The 19284-nt window shown below is 30.6% G+C and overlaps 1 protein-coding gene across 3 annotated transcripts in view; it reads left to right on the forward strand.

The window, feature by feature from the left end:
- Positions 1–15182: 15182 nt before the first annotated feature.
- LOC107450578 (histone-lysine N-methyltransferase SETD2) overlaps positions 15183–19284 on the forward strand; it is a 55947-nt gene continuing 51845 nt past the window's right edge. Inside the window, exons 1-2 of one of the 3 annotated variants that reach the window (XM_071188291.2) lie at positions 15183–15392; positions 16721–16765. The gene's annotated coding sequence lies outside the window, so the exon portion shown is untranslated. Of the gene's footprint in view, positions 15672–16720; positions 16766–19284 lie in introns of all 3 variants that reach the window. The other 2 variants (XM_016066402.4, XM_016066405.4) reach the window with 2 other exon arrangements.

Below are 19284 nucleotides of genomic sequence, written 5' to 3' on the forward strand. Positions count from 1 at the left end.
ACAAAATTCTAAAAAATTGTGTCATTATATACATCATTGTTTTTCTAATTGAAATTAAAAGCAGTCAAAATGACTTCCTTAGGCAATCTAGTGTTAAAATTCATGTTGACTCAGTGTGACACATGTGTCATGTGAAAAACGAGAATTCTACGAGAACTCTTAGTATCAAACACAGAATAGTTTTCATATCAAGCAAATGCCTTTTAATCTTCTCAAAAATCAAATAGTATCTAACAGAAGAAAACATTCATTTAGTTTAATAAATAATAATATTAATAAAAAAATAAAACATAAAAAAATCATTCTTATTTGGAGTTTTTTGCGACATGACATATAAAAGTTTCGGACATATAAAAATGGGTTAATTTTTTCTCACAAAATTTTATGAAAAACGTTTTACAATCATCTGTTTTTTAAAGGTAGTTAAGGCAGTTTAATATTATACATTCGTCTATTTTTAGATTTTTGATAAATATCTTTATTTATTTATTTACAATTTACGTCGTAATAATTTTTTGCATAATCCAAATCGGTTTTCATGAGTTCAAACAATAATAAAACTAATTTTTAAAAAATCGAAAAATTGACTAATGTGTAATTTCAATTTCTGACTCAAAATCACATATCGCATATTTTTATAGCTTTATAGTTTTGAGGAAAATTCCATAGAAGTTCTAAACATTATCAAACACTATTTCTCCTTACTCAATTAAGCAGCCCTTTCATTTGTCACCTTTTTTGAAATATATGCTGTTGAAAAATACAATATCAATGAAAGTTAGTTAAGCACAAAAAATTATCAAGAAAACAAAAATTTTACCTGCGAGGATAGAGGCCTATGAAATCTCGGCTTTGTTGGATTCAGGCACAAAAAAAAAATTCTATTAAAACCCATTTTTGGCCAAACGCACCATTTCAAAAAAAAAGTTTTTTTATTGACACCGTGACGTATATTTTTCACTAATTTTATTTTTCTACTATTGTCAAGGGTTCTGAAGCCATCTATAAAATAAACAGTTATTGACAAATTTGACTTTTTGAAAATGTATAATTATTCTATTTGAAATTAAGCATATGTTTTTATGATGGATTAAATTTGCAAGTTCTGTAAATAAAATAAAAATCAAACGAATTTCATAAAAAAAACTAGCATTCAACTAAATGATTTACATATTACCTCATTTCACCATTATGCGACCCATTTTATTTCTTAAATTAAATATTATTTTTCATGCATGAACCATTTTTGTGTCGAATTGAATATAATTTAAATATAAAAAAACAATGAAAATATTATCACATTTTATTTAAATTTATATGCTTGGCCTAAAATGGGTTAATTTCGGACTCGGCTGACTTGGATGTGAAGTCTTCTGTCTCGAGTGGGTTCAGGCTTAGATTAACTCTAGTACCGACGATATTACCGACGATATATTACCGACGATTTTTAAAAATGCATTATGAACTCAAACGAATTACTTTTTCGAAGCACATTATTTCTTTCGCAATATTAATAAAAAAAAGTGTTAGTTGTATTAACTATCTATTTATAATTTCAGCTAAAGTATTGGAAAACATCTTTTATAACATTCTCACAGATTTTTTGATTTTGAGAATACTCAACATTGAGCCTTTAAATTTTACGAAATTTCGTCTTCTTTCTTTAAAAAAGGTTTAAGGTAGGATTTGTTAACTGATTTTTAATTTTAATAATTTTACAGATGATGTCCCATTTAATATTGATATACAAAATACTGTTCAAAATTACGGCTTTGGCATCGATTGTTTCAGCAAATATGATTGACAATATCGAGTGTTCTGTAATTTTCGCCTTTAATATATGTTTATGCTTAGATTTCGTGTCAAACATTTAGGGAAGAAATAATATATTTTTGAGGTTTTAAAATTATTTCTTAAGTGAGGAAAAACAAAAATCCACTAAAAAATTTAGCTAACCACTATTTAGGAAAGCGAAATTAAAAACATTAAAACCTGTTTTATTGCCCTAGGAAATAACAAGGAGTTGAATAGGAATTATTAGCTACTTCCAAGTTTCAGCAAGTAATCAGTGTGGTTTTAAAATTTTTCCACGTATAATTTGATCGAATTCTGCCGAGTGTCTATATTTTCCTCGGTCTCGCTTAGATATAAATTTGATGTCTCTTAAGAGCATACTCTTAAAAGTATACTTTTTTGACGTCATTATTGACAAAGATAGTGGATATTTTGGGTTTTGTTTACAGAACTTCGTATATTTTAATGAATTTACAAAATTTAATAATCAGTAAGTGATGTAGGAATAACAAATAAGAATAGATTGCTAAAAATGTTAACGTTCCCTTCAACATAAAAAATGTGATAATAATGTAAAAAATAGCAGGAAGAATTACCTTAAAAAACAGTATTAACATATTTAAAAATTTGCAATTTTTAAATAGTTCCACTGACCGATCATAGAGGGCGATATAATGCACTGAAAATAAATAAATTGAAAGAGTTAAGGTGAATAAACCCTCAACCACAGAACGACAGCCTGTCCATATCAAATAATACGTTTGTGTGGCGACATCTGCTGTGAAAACTGATTATGAAACCAACTATTTACAAAAATTGGTTCTAGATTCTAAAAAAGAAGCAACATTTTATTCTGTTATTGTTTATAAGATTATAAGACATGATAAGATTATTCAGAAAATTGTTTCTGATACTCTACATTATGTAATAACACATAGAGAGGCTATATCTTTCTTTAATAAACAATGTTTGAATGCCATAGAATGTATTGATAAAATCGAACGCGGTTCGTAGAATCTGCAAAAAAATAAAAGGATGGTAGTGAAATTACATTTCTTTACATTGACTTTAGAAACGAATAAAAATACGAATACACATAAAATTCCGTGAAGTGATTAGAGCTCGGTGGTCACATTAAGTCCCCTTATTTATAAATATACAGTGAGCCAAATTAAAAACAGACCACCGTGAATAACTTTTAATCTAATGATCGGATGTTCGCTTTCTAGGATACAATCGTAAAAGATTCAAGGGGGGGGGGGACTTCAAATATGCTAATTAATTAGTGCAGACGATGTTTTAGGTTACGGAATCAGATAGAAAAACGTACTTTCTCTGAATAAATATAGCTTTTTTTCGACTGATTAGGATTTCTGACTCCCAAAATATCAAAGGTAGACACAGTCTGGGAAATATGGTCCTAATAGTTTGGACAGGAAAGCAATATCCCAAGATAGAACACTTTTTAAATTAAAACTGTTTTTTCACCGAAGATCTATATTTTGGGGCTCTTATTATGCTGCCTTTATTTTCCTTGAATTATCTTTAATTTTTTTTATTTAAGACACAACACAAAATCACACTAAGTAAAACTTTATCGCATTTCATCAGAGAAATTCCATTTACGCTTCAATTTTTTTGATTCGACCAATTAAGAATTTAAATTAAAATAGTTCTCTTAATACATGTTATTTTATTAATCTCTGCTAAAAACTTAAGTTTCATTACTTGAATAAAGATAATTCTTTCGAGATTTTTTTTCAAAGTCCAGCAGTAAATAACAAACACAATACCTATTGTGATTTAAGTGACTTAGATAAAGTCCAAATGTTTAGATAAAATTAGTTCTTTTTATTTTCTTTTGAATTGTTATTTTTCTTATATATTAGAATCTTTTTCTTGATAAAAAAATTTTTTTTAATACCTTTTCCATTGGATGATAGTTTAACACTTAAAACATTTTAAGCTCCTGAGATTTTCAAATGATGTTAAAACATTAAAATAATAAAGACATATCAGAGGATATGTTACTTTCGATTTTATAATATGCTGGCTAGCTGATCCTAGGTCCTGGAAATCATGAATTTTGTTAAATCCTTACATATAAAAACACACATTTTCATGGATTCCTATCAAAATAATAGCAATTAGTAGCAGTCAAAATCAGTATAGTAATAACAATAAAATAGTGTAAAGAATTTAATAATGAAAAAAGCAAAATTGTTATGAAAGTAATTAAAGTTAAAGCTTGGGGAGAAAAAAAAACTATAAATTAAGATAAAAAAGTGCCAGGGAAAAAACAGTTACAGAAAAGATAATGGATATTATTTAGTAATTTCGTTATGAAAGTGTTTAAAGCTAAAACTCGGGAATGGGAGGAATTAAAAGAATATCTTAAATAAAAGCGCCCGATGAAAAACAGTCACATTAAAAAAAAAAAGGAAATTTATTTGGATTTCGTTATGAAAGTAGTGAAAGCAAGGGCTTAGAAAAGACTGAACGAATAATTTAAATAAAAGCGAATGAAAAAACAGGCAAAGAAAAAATAATGGATAGTAATCAGCATTTCGCTGTGAAAAAAGTAAAAGCTGAAGATAGAAAAAAACTTAATGGATATTTTAAATAAAAGAGCCCGGAAAAAAGTCACAGAGAAAATAAAGTATATTAATCAGCACTTCGTTATGAAGGTAGTGAAAGCTGAATCCTTAGAGGCTGAATCTCGGTGGGGGGAAAGTGAAAGAATAACTAAAATAATAGCGAATGAAAAAAAAAATAATCGCAAAAAAAATATAGATATAACCAATTTTGTGTCTTTGTCTATCCAAGGTGTAAAAGTATATATTTTTCTTGAATTGTTAATATACGTGGTTTAGTTTAAAAAAACAATCGCGAAAAAAAATATAGATATAACCAATTTTGTATCTTTGTGTATCCAAGGTGTAAAAGTATATATTTTTCTTGAACTGTTAATATACGAGGTTCAGTTTCTTCTTTTCTTTTTCTTTTTTTTTTTTTTTTTTTAATTTACAGAAAAAGAATATGAGACTTAAAATTTTATAAAGCATTCTTTAACTATGAAATACAGGGAAACTTGTTATGCCAAATATACGCGTAATTTACAAGAATAGTAGAACTGAAAAACGTTTGAAATTTTTGACTACGTTATCTGAACAAAAGGCATAGAGTTTGTATCTAGGAATGATTTCAATATTGTAAATAATATAAGAGTAATATTTATTGGATATCAATTTTTTTTAGAAAATGCTCCAAAAGTTTAGATAATTCAAAGCGCATTATTGCATGTGACAGCAAAGCCTTCGAAAAAACAATCTATTAAAAAATATCCAAAATTTTGATTTTAATTTAGCAATGACTTTATTTCTCAAATTTTCGATTAAAAAAATAGGGAGACACAAAAAACAGCAGCATAGAGCGAAACTCAACAATCGTTATTCTATTTGAATAGAATAGGGTGAAGAAAAAGGGGAAAAGCTATCTCAAACCCCCTAAAGAAAAGCTTTTAAGCATAAAGCCGCCGACAGCTGATCCTATCCATTCGCGCCAGATCTTCTTTTAAAATGCTTTTGTATAGTACTTCGAATTCTCCCTTTTATTTGCTCAATTTTATGGCTTCTGTGACCAAGTGTTACACGAAAATTTTATGGGTCTTTCAGGTGCATGCGTGTGGTATTTTGGAACTTTTATTATCTTAATTGCCAGACAGGCGTCTTTTACTATCTCTTTAAGTTTCTTGTTATATGGTGTGGACATAAAAATTTAAACTCCCTGCAGCCCCTTGTCCCTATCCACTATTGTGCTTAACTTACAGCGCAATTTAGAAGAAAGGGATAATCTTTTCTTCGGTTTTTGTGACTTTTCTACAGAGAAAATACATACATAGCAAGTAAAAAAGTCTTGACTAAATTTTGATAGTAGTTATTTTAACATACGAAAATATTTGGGGGACTTATTACCACAAGTGGTATTTTTTTATAATTTGATTAATCGTTTTACAATTTTTCCTTAATCTTGATCTATTAAGATAGACATCACTAAATAAATTTCATCCAAAAACTAAATTTTTCTTAATCGGTTCATTTAACTTTTGCAAAAATTTTTTATAATATGACATTTAATATAGCTTGCATGTTTAAGAATATTTTTCTAAACGATTACATTGGATATATTGATCTATTTAGGAAGTATACCACTGAAAAATTTCTAAGAAAAATTTCAACCTTTCTTATTTGATTCGATTAAGTTTTTTAAAATTTGACAATTTGACATTTTATATAATGACGATGTTTAAGAACTTCACTCTAAATTATCATATTGGGTTTATTGATTGGATACATTGATCAATTAAGGTCGCAAACCACTGAAAAGAGTTTCAACAGAAAAAAAAATTTTTTTTTTCGTTGAATGATTCGTTTAAATGATTCGAATAATTCGTTTTCAGGATGATTCGAATGATTTTAATGCTGGTTTCAGTGATGATTCGAATGATTATAATTATGGTTTTAATGATGATTCGAATGTTGCTTAAATGATTCAAAAGATTCGTTGGATGATTCGAATGATTCGTTTTAGGTTTGCTATGATTTTAATTTAATTTGACATTTTATATTACGTGCATGTTTGGGAGCATTTTTCTAAACGATTATATTAAATATATTGATTTGATACATTGATATATTTAGGATTCTATTTTTATTGATCTATTTGATTACATTGAGATATAACCATTGAAAAAAATTGGAACAAAAAAAAGTCAAAATTTCTTAAATAATTCATTTAAGTTTTGCTTAAAATTTTTATGTAATTTGGCATCTTATATAATTTACATCTTTAAACACTTTTCTTTAAATAATTACTTTTGATAGATTGATTGGATACATTGATCAATTATAGTAGAATACCACAGAAAAAATTTCAAAAAAAGAAAGTCTACTTTTCTTAAATTATTCGTTTTAGATTTGCTAAAATTTTTACACAATTTGACGTTGCACGTTTAAGAAAATTTTTCTAAATTATTATATTGGATTTATTGATTAAATATACATAGATCTATTAAAGTAGAATATCACTGAAAGAATTTCAATCAAAAATTCAATTTTTCTTTATTGATACTTTTTAGTCTTGCTAAAATTTTTAGATAATTTGACATTTTATTTAATGCGCATAATAAAGAACATTTTTCTGAATGATTACATTGGAATTATTGATTAGATAAATTAGTTTTTGGATATGATTGGATAAGAACGAGAAATATACATTTATATAAATACAATTTATGTAGGTGCGCATATGGATAAAATAAGACTACAAACTTTAATAGCATTATTTTCTCCTAACTTAATTTTTGGCAGGCTTTATCTTAATAATAGTGGACTTAATGATTTCATTATTTTTCATCCAATTTATTTATTAGCGTATCAGCATGCATATTACAAAATTCGTTAACGAGTCCTAGGGGCTCAGTGGAAAGAGCATTAGCCTTCCAATGAGGTGAACTGGGTTCGAATCCCAGCGATTGCTCGTCAATACGAATTCCGCATCACTCTTGCACCAACCACAGTGATGACGTAAAGTATCCTCATTGGTAACTGAATCATGGGTTAGAGTCTCCTTGCCGTCAAGCTAACCGTGGGTGGTTCTCGTGGTTTTCCTCTCCGTGTAACGCAAATGCGGATTTCCATCAAAAAGACAAATTCCTCCCTAGACTTGATTCAGGAGTTCCCTTGTCTTCTTGATTGGGTTCTAAATCACAAGGATACACAGTTGAACATTGGAGGTCGTAAACCCAAAATTGGATATGCTGTTCAACGACGGTTATAACATAGAATAAAAATTCGTTATCGTTGCACGTTGGTTTTGTTTTATTTGTTTATTTATATTTTTAGCATTTATAGTTTATAGCTGTGTGTTAGTCAATCGATGATAATTACTAACTTTTGAGTTTTAATATTTAGCTTGTTTTTCATCATTATTATTTTGTATGCAACAGAAATTGCCTTTCTAATTACACATTTTTTAGTATATTGGTTAAAAGTTAAAAGCAATTTATGGAACTCGACAACAGCAAATCTCTTTAGAAAAGGGTATATTAAATTGACCTTACATGCATGGAGTTTCATACCGACCATAGTGTTGATACAAAATATTATGAGATAAACTGTTAAAAATTACGGTAAAAAGTATCGTCATTCAGTGTGCCGGTACTTTTCATTTCCATTAAGTTCATTTTTACCAGAACATATTACGGAACAAAGAATCTGATATACCGTGAATTTTACAGTAATAATTACTGTAAAATCACTAAATCACTCTAATTAAATTAAGATTACTGTAAAAATAACGGTATAATATTTTGCGGTAAAATACATTTTACGGATGAGGCATCTAAAGTGCCGGTATTTTACACCGTAATTGATCTGTAATTTTTGCAGTGTAGAACATGAGTATTAGATTCCTGTTGCAATTTTTTTAAACGGTAAAAGGTATGAGAATTCCTCTCTTCATGCAATGCATACATAGATGTTCACTCAAAAAGTCATTCACAAAGGCGATTTTGTGTTTGTAAGGGAGTAGGTAAGTCATTTACTTCGCACTGCCGCTGCACAATGGGCTGTTGGTGACGGTCAGGGAAACATCCCTACTGAGGATGATCCGAAGACATACCATCTCAATTTTGATCCTCTGCAGAGGGGATGACTTCCCTGTTTTGGTAGCCCCACAACAGAACTTTACCGTAGAACAGTTTAACGAGGACCGATCATAGTGCAATATCTCCTGACCGCAGCCATTGATGCTTGACTTCGGTGTTCTACTGGGAATCGTGCCTTCACTATCAGTCCACTAGGGCAGCGGTTCTTAACCTATGGGTCGCGACCCAAAATTGGGTCGCGAAGCATATTTCTTGGGTCGCGCTGAGTCGAACCAAAGAAGTTAGTAATACACCAAATAATAAGTAATACCAACACCTCCTAGAAGAAGTCATTGTGGCTTACTCAGCCTAATTTTGACTTTTTTTTGGGTCGCGACATGAACATATTTCTCAAATTTGGGTCGCGGCTTAAAAAGGTTAAGAACCACTGCACTAGGGGACTTGTGTTCGTGAATGCCGTTTAGCTAAATTACAAAAAAAAGCCCTGAAAAATAAAAAGTTTTGTAAGAAATATCAGGTAAAATATCGCTGAGAAGAAAAGAAAAAAAAAAGCATTTCATTAGCACGGAAAAACCTTAGCGGAAAAAGATGTTTCATTAACTGTTATATTGATTTATCGTCCGACTGGATTCGGGCTATTGGACCAGAATTTAATAAAATTAATTTGTTATTTGAACGTAATTAAATATTCTTTGAAAATTGATTTACATGATTAAGATCCAAAGTTTAATTTGAAATTGACTGGAAAGAATTTTTAATGTTATATATAATTTCAATTGTAACTACAATTAAGTAATTTATAGAAGTATTGTTATAAATATTTTATCAATTAACAGAAAGTCTCTCTGGAGTTTTATCTTTTGATAAGTTAAAAAGATTAACAATTTATTATATTAAGTATATTTAAATTTAATGCAATTTTAAAAAATTAACTTATTGAAGAAGTATTATTTGTATATCATAATATCACAATGAAATAAAATAAAATAAGTGTAATTATTGAAATTCAGAACAATTTTAAAGCTGTTTAAATGCCTTAAAAAATTTTTTAAATAGTATGAAGTTTCTTAAATAGTATAGTATGAATAGTATTTGTAAAATAATTGGAAAGTTTCTGTCCTTAAACTAATCCTTATATATATGAATTAATTTTTTAAAAAATGAATAATTTCATTCGAATAAATATTTAATTACATTAAATTCTGACTCCACGGCTTTAAACCGGCTGTAAAATTCATATAACTACTAATAAAGTGCTTTTTTTCAAAGCGTTTTTTTTTTTTTTTTTTTTTTGCCTTCTTTCGGGGCTCTTTTTCCGTCCTCCAATTGAGCTAGACGTTGAAGGTTTTCGTGAATTTCTTCTCAATATGTAACATTCAGAGGAAGAAAAAAAATCTTAAGCAAAGAGCAGACCTTTAATGTTAATAACAATCATGAGCTGCCGATTTTTTGATTAAAAATTCACGCAAAAAAGAAGAAAGAAAAAAACATTTTTAATGGTTCTTGTGACCTGGTTTTTCCCACTCATTATGTACATGAGCATCATTGTGCTGAAAGAAAGAGAAATTTAAGGAGATATTGAGATATTGAAAGAGATATTCTATTAAAAGAGAAAAGTTTGTATGAAGTTGTGTTGAAAAAGAAAAGTCAGAGGTTATGCTGGGTGTTTCGTTATCAACACCATTAATATATATTCTTTTAAATACTTGTAGAAAAATGAAGTGCAAAAAATATACATATTAAGGACTATAAATTAATATTTATTCTATAAAAGGGAAAACTAAGAAATCATTATTTAGAATGTCAGAATTAAAAACATTATAACCAGTTTATTGCATTAAGAAACAGAAAGGAGTTAGAAACGATTATTAGATACACCTGCAAATTTCAACTAACCATCAAACAGGTTTTAAAGGTTTTAAACCTTAATAGTGATTTGTCAAATTCCGACACCGTTTCCTTGTTTAAATATTAATCTTCATCGCAGCTAAACTTTCTCCTACTAATTGACTGTATTTTTTAAAATGATTCTGAAAATGTTCATGAAACTTCCTGAAAAAAAACGTCATTTCAGTATTATTGCTTCTTTTGGATAATATTTTTAAAAAAAAAGATACCTATTTCATGAAATTGCTTGTTAAGATCTCCAGAATGCATTACATTGAAACAAATAACCATGAAATATGAAATATTTTAAGTATATTTCAAAAACAAGTGAAATTCACAAGAAAATTAGGATTTTTTTCATTCCTCTAAAACTTAAGTTTTTGATTTTTGTGCTTATGTTTTTGACCCACGTCACTATTTTATTTTTAAAAAAATTCGAGCTTATAGCTAACTCACGCATCCCTGAGTGTGCTGTTGTTGTCATCAGCCATTAAGGCGGAGGGTGTGTGATTGTATTGCTTCCCAGTGGCGCCATCTATGACCAAGAAATCGACTTTTGCCACATCCATACGTCACACCCGTTAATAGGGCGGACTCATTCATCCGTCCATTCATTCACAGGTCATAATTTTGAACCAGAAAACGATCTATCTCCAATTTAGTACCCCCAGAGGTATTGATTTGTCATGGGAACATGGAGGGCTTTGTGACCTGACAGATTTAACGTACGCCAGTCTCCATTTACAACACGGGAAGTCTTTGACCGGCTGGATTCGAACTCCTCTTCTCAGAAACTTGTGTCGAGCTCCCTGCCAACCAGGTTATCCCGGCCCCTAGATTGTGCTAACTAAGAGATTAAGCTTTTGAGAGATGTTCAAATTTGAAGAGATTCTCTTCGGAGAGGTGACTAAGTTCCAGTGGCTGTTCCTCACTGAGACGTAGTCAAAAATGCTCTAGCCTTACATCCTAAAATCACCATCTTCCTGATCCCTCAACTCATCGTGGTGTGTGAGTGAACACCTTTGGGCGACCAACGAGGGCAGATGGGACCTAGAGAGGAAGTCAGCTTCCAAGAAAGCAGGCCACAATCTTGTCATTAAAATTTATTTCGATTTGAGTGTGATTTTAACGGTTAAATTTCTAGTTTTAGTAATTTTTCTAATTTAACTAAATTTCACTTTAATATAATTTTGGAATTTTGGTGGTCGAGGAAAGAAGAGAAACTGACGAAGACCTCTATGACGAGTAATTACTCGAGAACCTACAAAGAGTCTGGCTGTCTGATGCTCGTTATATTAGGGAAGAGTACCAAGATGGAGAGCTAGGATGGAATGTTTTATGAACTGGCGTTATCCTCATAAAATGAAATTTGACCTATATGCTCCGTGGAAAAGTCTGACATAGGATGTTAGGATCTTGTCCTTGTACCGCTGACCTATCAGAGTACCTCTATGGAACACATAAGGATCGATGCGCCCATCTGCCATAATGCTTGTCCTGATCATCAGACCACATTTTTCATAGTGGTCCTTTCAACAATCTCAGAGGGTATCAACTACCAGGATCTCTCCAGGTGAGAACACGTCTCGAGTCGCTGTTCAGATTGAATCACGACTCATCATTAAGAGTACCCTCTTCCAATCATCCTCTGTCCAAGACAGATCTTCTCGGCACCATACTAGGTAGGGTTTTTTTTTGTGGTCAGCAGTGAAAGGGTAAAAGACCACAAGGGGCGTAAAAGGCTTCTTCATTAAGTCTTTGATTAACTGTTATCTGTGAAATGGATGTTTCCTTTGTAGTATACAAAATGCAAAACAGTTGTGTTGGCACCGCGAATCAATCCATTTCGGTTAAAAATCTCAAATAATGGTCTTGAGCCGGTGTTGTTCCCCTTTTGTGGCCTTGAACAGGTTGGTGGACCACTGTTCCTATCTCTGTGAACTTTTTCCATGGAGTAGACATCACATTTCTCGAATCCCCAAGATCCCTACAGGTAGTCCGTGATTATCCCGCCTCGAGTCTTCCTACTATTCGCCTCTTGTGTCATCATCGTTAGTATGGCCAGTCCTCATTCGAGAACTGGCCACATTAACGATGGGTAAACAAAGAAATTCAAAAAAAAAAAAAGATTGGGTTAAGCTACCATGTTTAAAAACATCTTTACGCTACAAGCTTTGGCAAGCAAAAGAGGTATCCCCGAGATCCCTACAGGTAGTCCGTGATTATCCCGCCTCGAATCTTCCTACTATTCGCCTCTTGTGTCATCATCGTTAGTATGGCCAGTCCTCATTCGAGAACTGGCCACATTAACGATGGGTAAACAAAGAAATTCAAAAAACAAAGATTGGGCTAATCTTCCATGTTTCAAAACATCTTTACGCTACAAGCTTTGGCAAGCAAAAGAGGTATCCCCGAGATCCCTACAGGTAGTCCGTGATTATCCCGCCTCGAGTCTTCCTACTATTCGCCTCTTGTGTCATCATCGTTAGTATGGCCAGTCCTCATTCGAGAACTGGCCACATTAACGATAGGTAAACAAAGAAATTCAAAAAACAAAGATTGGGCTAAGCTACCATGTTTCAAAACATCTTTATGCTACAAGTTTTGGAAAGCAAAAGAGGTATCACTAGACAAACATGATCATAGAGTTACTTCCTTCCGACGTCACAGACCACTGCGTGGTTGAGGTGTCCGCGAAGAGCTTAGATATCATTTAATAATTCATTTGCGTGTAAGCGTTGCTTATTTTGTTCTTCTTTAAAAATAACTGCTACTCCTTCTGTTTTCCTCAGTATAGTAAAATAAATTATCCGAAGGTGATAATCGCGGCTCTACACTTGTTATTTTTCGAGATTTGTTGTAATCGTCATTTAACAGTCTAATGTTTTTCATCAGATGGATATGGTAGATCAGATAGATAGGATAGATTATCAGGTAGATCAGAGATATTTATAATATCGGATAAATACTTAATAAAGACATCCAAATAGCGTGCATCGAGGATTCTATGTATATGTCTGGTATTCATTTGATACTGTAACGATATTTATACGAAATTTTACATTCATATTTATCTTATATGCATTGAGTACTTTTTGACATGTTCACTATTGTACAGCTATTTTGCCGGTATCTATTTATCTGACTTAATAGAGATTGAATATTTATCAGGTATGCAGGGTGCATCTGAAAATTAATACGACTGATGACAGAACTATTAGAGTTACTTATCTGCCAAAAAAATGAAGTCATTTTTTAGTTAAAGTAGTTTTTACGATGAACTGAATTACTACGAAAATCAGAGATGGGTTTCGGTTGTAAATGTTTAATACTGTAAGAATTTTGTCATCAGTTACCTTTATTTTCAGTCTCATCTTGTTTACCTGATAAATATTAAAAACAAATCATGTAAATATCTATAAAATATCTGAACAATTATTAACCAGAATGTTAAAATATTTAATAGACATTAGGTAAATATCTGTAAAATATTGTGCTCATCAAATGTCAGACATTGGTAGAATATCGCAGGATGATAGCCTTCATATATCTTACATTGACATTCTCACGACATTTTAAGACATCTAATTTATGAAGCTATATAACATTACAAAAAGGATGTCGGAAAATATTGTCTTTGAAATTTCTCCAATATTACTAAAATATTATTAAAGATATCTACCAAATCTTATTTCACTCCATTTATATGCCATTTTGAAACTTTTGACGTTCTAATATATCGGAAAAAGATATTGAAATGAATAGTTTTTTGGAAAAACAACCCTAACTCTACCCCACTTTTTCACAAGACCTGACATCAGGCGCGTGAAGTCAGGCTAAACTGAAATCAAGCCCGTGATATCATAAGAAGAACGAAAACTTGATTTTTCATCTCCGATTTTTCTGACGTGCTTTCAAGCAAGCATTGTCGGGTGAAGACGCTCCGAGTCGGGCTGGAATTCAGCCTCATGGTGATTGGCTTTTTGCATCACGTGGTCATTTATCAGTTTTCCTTGCAAGATGAGGTTCCTAACTTCAGAAATGGCATAAATCTGACAAGCCTTTTTTCAGGCCTGTGACACCAGAAGACTGCTCCTTAGCGCCTTAATTTAGTCCTCATTTAATTGCCTTAAGGGTTGTAGTCCCGCAGTGAACTGATCGTTAAGACACTGTTCCCAGCAGATCACCGAAGTTAAGCATCACTGGCTGCAGTCAGTGCGCGGGAGGATAACCACTTAGATTAGTCTGCGTAGGGATCGAAGGTGCGCGGTATTGATCCTCGCTAAACTGTTCTACGGTGAAGTGCTCGACTTCGCGTGCAGGACATCGGGCTATCGAAGCGGGGGTGCCATCCCCTCTGCAGAGGATCAAAATTGTGGTGGCATGTCTTCGGATCATCCCCAGGGATGTCTCCCAGACCGTCGCCAATAGCCCGTTCTGCAGCTCGAATGTGACGTAAATGAACTACAACAACAACCTTAAGGGGTGAAAAGAATAATTCACACTCTATCCGATTGCCTTGGAAACTAACAGACTATTGTTATTGCATGAGGTGCACGCACTTCCGATCACCGTAAAAAGAAAACGAGAACTTGATGAGTAAGTTTTTTACGGATCAGGTTCTTATTCCCCATTGAAAACGATCGGTTTCGTGTACCATGAGCAATAAGAATAGCCTTTACGCGTAAGATGAACTATTCGCACACGCGCAAATTGTATTTACGTGCAATTCCATGTATGAATCACATGCAGTGAGAATAACCAGGTGTTTATTGTCAAGTGAAGTTTCGCGTGTGGATTTTTCGCATCCAGAAGGAATGGCCCCTAATATCACCTTTACATTTAAACTTTAAAAACAACAGCGACCTGAAATTTTGTACTACGTTTTGTAAATTAATTACTTTCAAGTTATTCTTAAGCATAATCGGACTCTTGAAAAGCATTGAAATTATGAAATTTTTTTTACCATTTAAAACTTGTTTACGTTTGAAATTTTAGTAATCTGGCAACTAAAAAATCCAGCCGAATGTAAACTAAACTTGTAGTTAGTTTTTCTGATGTTTTTGTTCTTGATCTAATCTACCGATTCAGATATATATGAATTTATTGTAAATGTTTTAATTAATTTTGTATACTACTCAAATGTATTGAAAGGTTTTTGTATTAAATGATATTCTACACAAAAAATTATGATCATCTTCTAACCTGTCTGTACAAAAGCATATTTTAAGTTAATACCATTAAAGTTTATTTAATTTTTATAAAACAAAATATTTACGTTTGTAAAAGTTTTAGATTTTATTATGCAAGTCTATTTCAAGAGGTATATTTAATTACGTTTTGCCATTAAAATATCTTGCATGTTAAGATTTTGCTCTGAGTTTTATTTTTGTATATTAGATACTATTTGTACCCTTGCTCTTCACGTTAAATTTATATTATCTTTAAACAATTGTTGTTAATTTATATGAGTCAACTTTGAATTATTGTGTTTTACTAATTAATATCAGAACTATTTACAAATTTTTTGCCCTCCTTCAAGGAAATCTTTCAAATTTTTTGAGTGGCTTAGCAACAACAAATACACATATGGAGAGTAGTTATACTCAGAGTTGTCAAGGTTTAGGACAGAATGGATTAATCCACGGTTTAAACCGTCCTGTCCGAGACTCTTTGTCCAAAACTGTTCAAAACCTTTTTACTCAAATTATGTTACAATTTCAAAAAAATATTGCGAAAAATAAAATTTTAATTTTTGATCAGGAAACAAAATGAAAACAAGTTTTGGTTTTATTAAAAAAGTTTATTATTATTTATAATATTGCATTATTTGTCCTTATGCAAAAACATAATTTATAAGTATTAAAAGCATATTTATTCATATTTAAGGGATAAGATATTCACTTTTGTTGTTCAGTGAATTGTGGAGCTTCAAAAGTTATAAATCTTTTCCTATTATATTATTTTAATAAGTGTAAGCAAATTGTATAAAATGTATCAAATATTTATTGATGTAATTATTATGCATGCAATGGTTACACATATAAAATTTTACCTTTTACCAATATTCAAGGTTGTGGACTCTTTAAGACAGTTTAGGACAGTTTTAGTCAGTTTAAAACAGTAAAACCCAAGTGTCCTGTCCAAAACTGGTTTAGGACGTCCAAAACCCCAATCCTGGATAATTGATTCGAATTTTTTTTAAATTTAATGTCTCCTCATGAATAAATTTAAAAAAAAATGACTGTGATGAAATATTTAGTTGTAAATAAAAATTAAAACTAACTAGATGCTTTCAATTTAAATTTTGTAAGATTTATTCCAGTTTTTAAATAACTTTTTGTTTGTAATTTCATGACATTTATTTTTTAGAATGAAGAAACACATATTATTCTTGAATTTCTTTCAACATTTAAAGTAAGTAGTAAAAGTGTATTGGTTTTTGATTAACAAATTGACCTGACTTTATCTAAGATTTTAATGTGTTATCTAAGTTAATGTGGAATTTCTAAGCAGTGACCTGTGAGAAACTATAAAAAAAAATTTCGAAAAATTCGCAGAAGGCGACCAACTTCATGAAAAAGTATAACATCATCTTTTAATAAGCATTCTCATATTTTTTTGTATATTTAAAATCTTTTTCGGGGTTTCGTGATCATAGTAGGGTTAAACAGATACTGAAATATCCCATGTAGTCTTGTATTGAAACTAAAATTTCAGCTTTAGATTTAAATCTTACTTGTATGATAGTAAGATAACCTAATTATGTTATAATTCTTTGCTTATTTTCTAATCCAGGTAATTATGTATTGCATACTTACCAGTTGCTGTAGGGGTTGATCACAATGTCAGATTTACATGATAGTAATGTCAGATTTACATGATAGTGATTTCTATATATAAAGATTATTTACTTAGAATAATAGTGTTGAGTCAATTGTTAGTAGGATGTCTTGTTGGCATTTACATGTTTAGCAAAAACGATAAAAATTATATTTAATTTTTATTGTAGAATTTTAATCTGTGTAAAGTAATTTTAACAAGTTATATCCTTAATTAATGAAAAATTTACTAATTAATATCCCCACTCATTGTTTATGTTTTTTTAATCATTGCTCCTTTTTCCATTGCAGCAAATTACTTTAGACGTTTAATGCGTAGTTGTTCTTATGATCGTGAAACTAAATAAAAAAAGATACAGTGTTATGTAGCTTATTTTCTTTTCAATTAATCTTTTACTGTAGTTTATTTATTTATTTTGTTTAGATTTAAATATAAAATTACATTTTACTTGATTTGTAAGTATTTGTACTCTTAAGATTAGTGTTAGAAGCAAATTTAAAAAGTAAAGTTCTAAGCTTGTATATTAGCTTTCAAATTAATGTGTTCTCTCTTTATACATTGTTTATTGTCTTGTTTTAATTGCAGCAAATTACTTCAGATGTTTTATGTAGAACAGTTCTTTTGATCTTGAAAAAAATGTAAAGTGATGTGAAATTTGTTTTTATTTTTATAGTAAAATAATATGTGACTATCTTGATTCGGTATTACAGTAGAGTCCCGATTATCCGAGTTAATGTGGACCACGACTAACTCGGATAACTGAAAAACTCGGTTAAAACGAAGAGTATAAAAAAAGAAAGAAAAAGAGTTGGTATATACAGTAAATGTATTATGTAAATGTATAATACAGTAAATGTATTATATTTAAGAAATATAAAATTTATACGAGTATACCACATATAATTCCTATTATTATTAAAAAGCTTACTTGAAAAAACTTAAAAAGTATACTTAGCTAGAATTAAAGAGTTTTTACTTAAAAAAAGTTCTTAATCGTTTTTTGTTTTACATAACTTTGGTGCTTTTCTGCAGCAATGTTTTGCCATTTTTTAGGGATAACGGGAAGGCTGGTGTCGCCTCTTTTTGTTGTTCTATGTATTCAGTAGCATTTTCGGCAGCTTTTAGTTCATCTGTGTGGGAGATTTTTATATGTTGATTTTCATCGTCACTATCTTCATCATCTTCGCTAGGTTCATTTTCATTATTGATGATATTAATGATCATTATTTCATGGGATCAATTTGTTAGATGTTGTTTTCCTGAGTGTTTGGAAGATAAAATTCAGACTTATTTTTCGGCGGTATTTTTAAAAATAAAAAATAAACTAGAACAAAAAAATCCTTAAAATATTTGATAGCTCGGTTAAAGCGGAAGCTCGGATAACCGGGGCTCGGATTATTGGGACTCTACTGTATTTATTTAAATTTTTAATTATTTTTCTATAACAGGAGTTAAAATTTTATTCTGGTTAAGGGAGCATTAATCATGCTTCTTTAACCAGAAAAATTTATTTACAGTAATTAAAACATAGCACTTAAAGTGTTATGTTTTAATTATTGTAAATAAATTTCTGCATTACGAGCTGTATTTCCCCTTTAATTAAGAAAATAGCAATGAGTCATTTTTAACCTTAATTTTCAATTTCATTTTATGTATGTTCTCTTTAATTTAGTAAAAAGTAAAAGTTGTGATACAGGGTTGCCACTCCACAAGGGAAAACCTGGAAAATGCAGGGAATCTAAAAAGTACCTAAAATAACAGGGAAAATGTTGAGAATTTTGAGTTTTTCCTTACAAACTGGGAAAGTGCAGGGAATTTTATTTCTTATTTTAGTCTTTTAAAAAGTGGTGACCATTCAAAGCGCATACTATGGGATATTTAAGGATGATTCGTCTGCTTTACTAAATTATTTCATGTACTATAGCATTATTTGTTTTAAGTAGGTTAAGCTGTTTCTTATTTCTTTAAGTTTTTCCAACCATTAAAACTTGTATAGTTAGCCTAATATAGCTCAGTCAAGAGCACAGTAATTGTGCATTTCCTTTTAATTATATGTCCCACAGTGGACTGATCTTTAAAACACGATTCCCAGC

Source organism: Parasteatoda tepidariorum, chromosome 12 (assembly GCF_982258835.1).
Source record: "Parasteatoda tepidariorum strain Cologne lab strain chromosome 12, Ptep-v5.0, whole genome shotgun sequence".
NCBI lineage: Eukaryota > Metazoa > Arthropoda > Arachnida > Araneae > Theridiidae > Parasteatoda > Parasteatoda tepidariorum.